The sequence below is a fragment of the Dromaius novaehollandiae genome, chromosome 2, assembly GCF_036370855.1.
Source record: "Dromaius novaehollandiae isolate bDroNov1 chromosome 2, bDroNov1.hap1, whole genome shotgun sequence".
Taxonomy (NCBI): Eukaryota; Metazoa; Chordata; class Aves; order Casuariiformes; family Dromaiidae; genus Dromaius; species Dromaius novaehollandiae.
The window spans coordinates 148,362,112-148,368,169 of record NC_088099.1 but is presented as its reverse complement, the minus strand read 5'-3'; the positions used below and the strand labels follow the sequence as shown (position 1 = coordinate 148,368,169).

The 6,058-nt window shown below is 37.4% G+C and overlaps 1 long non-coding RNA gene across 1 annotated transcript in view; it reads right to left on the bottom strand.

The window, feature by feature from the left end:
• Positions 1-5,267: 5,267 nt before the first annotated feature.
• Positions 5,268-6,058, bottom strand: part of LOC135327628 (uncharacterized) — a 35,777-nt gene continuing 34,986 nt past the window's right edge. Inside the window, exon 6 of the long non-coding RNA XR_010388031.1 lies at positions 5,268-5,418. This is a non-coding gene — a long non-coding RNA (uncharacterized LOC135327628). The remainder of the gene's footprint in view (positions 5,419-6,058) is intronic.

Genomic DNA, 6,058 nt, shown 5'->3' with positions numbered 1-6,058 from the left:
GAAGTGGACTTTCTGGGGCTGAGAAGGGCCCAAAGTTTGTGGGACTCTGAGGGTCACTCTGTGGAGTGGTAGCACAGTGGATCACAAAATCTCATCAGGCTCTGATGTAGCCCCTTTGTGTAGCCTTTTCTTCCCTCCAGAATATGTCCAGTGGTGTAGCTCTAGTACAATAATGCACCAGCACAGGCTGGGCACTGACTGGCTGGAAAGCAGCTCTGCAGGGAAGGACCTGGGGGTCCTGGTGGACGACAAGTTGACCATGAGCCACTTATGTGCCCTTGTGGCAAAGAAGGCCAATGATATCCTGGGTTGCATTAGGAAGAGCACTGCCAGCAGGTCAAGGGAAGTGACCCTTCCCCTCTGCTCAGCCCTGGTCAGGCCACATCTGGAGTGCCGTGTCCTGTTCTGGGCTCGCCAATGCAAGAGAAAGATGGAGCTACTGGAGCAAGTCCAGCGGAGGGCTACTAAGTTGGTTAAAGCACTAAAGCATCTCTCATATGAGGAAAGGCTGAGAGAGCTGGGACTGGTCAGCCTGGAGAAGAGTGAGGGAGGATCTCATCAGTGTGTATAAGTATCTGAAGGGAGGGTGTAAAGAGGATGAGGCCAGACTCTTCTCAGTGGTGCTCAGTGATAAGACAAGAGGCAATGGGCACAAACTGAAACATAGGAAACTCTGTCTGAACATGAGAAAAAGCTTTTTTACTGTGAGGGTGACTGAGCACTGGAACAGGTTGCCCAGAGAGATTGTGGAGTCTCTTTCCTTGGAGATATTCAAAAGCCATCTGCACAAGGTCCTGTGCAATGTGATCTAGGTGATTCGGCTTGAGCAGGGGGGTTGGACTAGATGATCTCGAGAGGTCACTTCCAACTTCAACTGTTCTGCGATTCTGTGAATGGTTGCTTTGAAGGGAAGTCCACAGAAGAGAATCTACCTACTTCTGCACTTCAAAATAAAGATAAATTAAATAATCAAAAGGGCATTTTAATGGATATGAGCCTACAACAGCTTTCTCACATAGAAATCTTTTAATTTCATCAGGACTTCTCGCACAGATAAGGTCAGCCATATTTTCTGATTTTTTAATGTATTTCATATTAGCTAATTTTGGATTACTCTTTTCAGATGTTATTAAAAGGCAAGTTGTAGAGACAGGCAGGGTTAAAAAGTAGCTGGGCAGTATGCAGTTTATGGATTGAATGGGCTAACATGATACACATTGCCATGCTTGCTTTCACTTGTCAGCAATGTTGATAGCAGTTTTTTCTTTTACTCTTTAAATAAAAATATACAATTATAATAAGATAACTCTGAACTCAGCTTTTGAAGGATTTAAGTTTCAGCTAGCAGCAATTAGAGTAGTTCCCAAGAGTGATAAAGCTGTGCTGTACGTCTACAAGTCACTGTAAAGCCATTGAAATGAGGCATGGGATAAAGTTGAAAATCATTGCTATAAGAGACAGGTTTTAGTTCCACTTAGAGTCAACACCTCTGCTGATACAGATATCACAGAAGCAAAAGTAGCTAGCTACACTTTCAAGATACCCTGTAAGACAATCAGAACTGGTTTCCCTATGGAATAAAAAGACAAATAATGCAAGATAATGCAGAAAAGATGAAATCACTTTTGTAGGTTGCCATGGATCGTGGCTTTCCTAGACTTTCCAGAGTGGTGGAACTTTCCCTTAGCAACCATTAAGTATTTAAGAGAAGAAAATCAACTTCCCTGACAATTCTATTGGATTTTGAGTTTAAAGGCATTAAAATAAATAATTCTGAACACTATTCAAAATCTTATATTTAAGTGGCAAGTGTTTTTCAATAGAAGTAGTACTTGATAGAAATTTTACAGCAATAGCCAGTATTCAAGTAAAAGCCAGCATAGTGTCTGGGTATCTGTATTTTCACTTTTCACAGGGTTGTATCACCTTGGAGAGCTGTTCATGGAAATGAAGTAGTCATACTTTATTCTTGAAGTCCTTATAAAAAGAAATACTAATGAAAATATGTCATGACATAAATAGATTGTGTAAAAAGCATATTAATTTAATGAGTAATAGCATTATAGATATGTTATAGAAGTTGGAACAAGCAGATTGCCAAGTTGGTCTCAGTGATAATCCATAACACTATCTGCATTATTTCGTATATTCACAATCAGTTAAAAGGATAAATGGTAACTATTTAGTAACTATGTGCAATCTTACTGTAAAATTAAATCTCAAAGTAATAGAAGATTACATTTCTTTCTGAGGGGAACTAGAATATGTGAAAAGAACAGTTCTTGAGCATTTTGGGTTCACTGAGGCAGTTCTTGCAGCACAGAATTATTCAGATTGGAAGGCACCCTGATCTGTAGTCCCACCTCTTACTGAAAGCAGCATCAGCTGAGAGATCAGGTATGTTAACAAAGCTCAGGAAATAGGAAAATAAATATTGCAATACTGCTATTTGGCCTGAGCCTTTATGAAGGCTTGTAGCTGTGTATCCAAAGTCCCACTGACTTGCATGGGACTGACTCCGCATAATCTCTAGTATAAAAGTTGGTGAAAAAACATTTAGCATCACTTTATTTAACTGAAATCTGTTCTGCTAAACCCATTTCCCAACCTTTTATTTTATACACCCAACCCTCATTCCACATAAAAAGCCTCACTGCCAATACCTTTATTAGTTGTTGTTGTCAATAGAAGGAAAAGCTATTGTTGTGAGAAGGTGTTGGATAATTTATGATACTCCCACACCCCACTTGACTTATTTCTGGTTTCTTCCAGAGGTGCAAGTAAAACATGAAAGCAATTATATTGGAGTTTTTAATTTACTTATTTTACTTAGCATATTTCAATACATCATGCTTTTTTTTCTTTCAGTCATCAAGGAACAACAAGCAAACTGTTGCCTTTCTTACAAACCGTCTCTGTGTTACACTTTTTGAAAAGACATTGCTAATACATTGAAACTGCACTAGATTCTAATTGTAACTGCATTGCTGTCAATCTGCAGGACTCCACTGTCTGCTGGTAACATATAATTAGTCTTCAGATTTCAAAATCTCTGTTGTCAGATTATCTCTTATGGACCACAGTGGTAAGACTGTAATAACAAATTATGGAAGAAACAAGAAGGGCATTCTGGTCAGCCTTGGGAATTGTCTTCCCAGTTCTCTGGATCACACCTCAAAGACACCATTCATTTCTACAACAAGCAAGTGGGCTGTAACTTCTGCAACTTCACCTCAGACAGAAGATCATTTTTCATATTTATACTGTGTTTTCCAGTATAATGACTCATTTTATATTGTCTAAGTCCAATTATTGACCCCTTCCTGTCCCCCCCTGCACCTGTCTTCTTTTACATAACTGGAACCTTTTCAAAATGATTCACATTTGCCCTTTTAATAGGAGTTTCCAATGTTCTTGTTAATCATCTCTTGTATTAGCTGAGGATGTGAACTCTTCAGAGCTGTTTTCTGTTGTATTTGGAAAACACTTTGCCCACTGTGGCAAAATCGAAACTGATAAGAGGAAACATGTTTATTGACAGTAAGTGTATAAACACGGTGGAACTTGTACATGAAAGAAGTTGATGCAGACAGGAATTTAACTGAGTTTAGAAGGAGCTTGAACATGTTGTATAGCTAACAGACAGAGTTTTAATAGCTAATGCCAATGCACTTCTGGAACAAATACTAACTTTCATGGTTCAGAACTTAAATCAAACTCCTAACTCTTCTAGATCAGGATAAAGAAGAATTTACCACTTCTGCCTACTACAAAGCTTATACATCTTTCTCTGAACCATCTATTACTGGACAACCTTTAAGGATTGATACTGGATTAATTATATCTCACAGCAATTATGTAGTGCCTTTTATAACAACTTGTTTGTTCTTTAATAACATTATCTGCCATTAGGAAAAAAAAGCCCTATTGTCACTCCTGACTTTCTTCCCTGAAGAACAGCACGATCTAGAAAAGTTTGAGTTTGTAGAAAGAACATAATTTTCCCCCAAAGCTGATATTCTGTTGTTGTGCCAGAACTCCACTTTTCAGAGCCTTTTAAAGTACAAACCCACAGACTATTTTAAAGTAAGAAGGTGCAAAATACATAATTTAGTGTCATCTTTTCCTCTTCCTTCAGATGTGAAATGCTTTACTTTAGGAGCGAATAGTATATTTTGACCAGAAGTTCTTAGGTTTAAGCAGAAGGAAATAGGTCTACTGGACACATAAATACTTTTTTTAGGAAGATGTCAGAAATCAGATTAAAGGGCTGTCCATCAGGGATACTTAAACTTCATTCTATGACCACAGACGCAGTTCTTCTTGTTTAAATTTGCCAAGAAGCTTGGAGTGACCCAATTAAACTAATAGCATGTCTTGTAAGCTAAGAAGCCAATAAAACACATGCAAATTGTCAACAAGAGAAATTTGCTGGTCCAGAAAAATTTTCCAAATATCCAAGCAACCCCATTGTCTTGGAAGTTCAGCAAATGCTTACTGGTAAAAACCTGAAAACAAATAAAAATAATACTTTGATTAAGTAGCCTTATTTTGTATTAATAAAGAATGTAAAAAATGAGAAACCAAAACAGTTATATCATTCCAAATCCTATTTCTCACCTCAGTACATTAAAAAAATATCAGAAGCTTCCTGATACAATAGCAACACAAGTGTCTAAGACCTTGTATAGATTGAGAGGTCCATTCTTTCTGCTGGTCACCATATAGTCATAGCGCAGCCAAGAGAGGACCGGTACATGACCAGGACCCAATCAGTACATGCACTTAGTCCCAAGAACTCAAAACTGCTTATTGTCATACTACATATAGCCATCTGACAAACAAGTGCATTATTTCCCTCCATTTTTATTGCAGCAACACAATGCAAACAGTTTTAATAGATCAAAGCTTATAAACCTCAAATCTACTATGGAAAGCTCCTTTTTCAAGAAAATAAAGTGAAAAACCAAACAAACTGGGAACCCTTTTCAGTACTAGGTGGCTATGTTGTTTAGGACTATCTTCTATCATATTAATGGCAACAGTAAGAAAAACATATTTGTCCATGCTTGTAGAATAACAGGCTTACAGTGCATCAAGGATGATTTAGATAAACCATGAGGAAAAGCTTTCCTATGGCTGGGGTGGTGAAACACCGGAATTATTGCCTGCAGAGATTGTGGAATCTCCATCACCAACATTTTTGATAAATTTTACATCTCATCTCTTTGACAGTGGTTCAATATAGCTGAACTTGCCTTGGTGAAGAAATTGGGATAGCTCATCCTTTCAGGTTCATTCCAGCTCTGAATTTATAATGATCCAGAATCACCCTGGATTTGGTTCTTCTCTGAATAATTCTGAACGTTAGGGTAAGGAAGGTAGAAATTCATCCCTAATCTGATCTTTACAGCTCATCTGTGAAGATATAAAAGTAGAAATGTTATGAAAGTTGCAGTCTGAGAAACTACATTTCGCAATTTGAATCCCTTTCTAAATTTGTGACCTTGTGTTGACTCTTGGTAAAAGAAATAGAAGGAAGATCAATGATTTAAATCGCCCTTGAGACTTCCAGATAGATCCCAAACTTACAGTACGCTTTATAAACAGTGAGGTCACTATTTTAATTGTGGCCAAAACCCCACCAAAGTCCAACATGTTACTACAAAGCTGAGCCAGGCAGACAGATGGGAATAAGACTACTAATTTTTTTTATTGCTAGAGGTTATGCAACCAACAATCAATAAAAGGAAAGCCTCAAACAGGTAATACAGTTAGGAAGCAGTACGCTCTATAGATAGCATAGGTATGCATATTGTTTCTTAATTAAATAAAATCATTAGTTTATTTTCTTCATCTGATACTCAGTATTAGAAATTATTCTTGGTGACTTAACTCCAGAATATAATTTGTTTAATAGCCTGAAGGGTTTTCCAAGATTAATTTAGTAATATCTTAAGTGGACAACAATCAAAATTTCTGAAAAGGAGATGATTTTATTTTTAATACTGACACTATTGCTATTATTTACTCTTGTAGACATTCTGTGTGCAAGAAT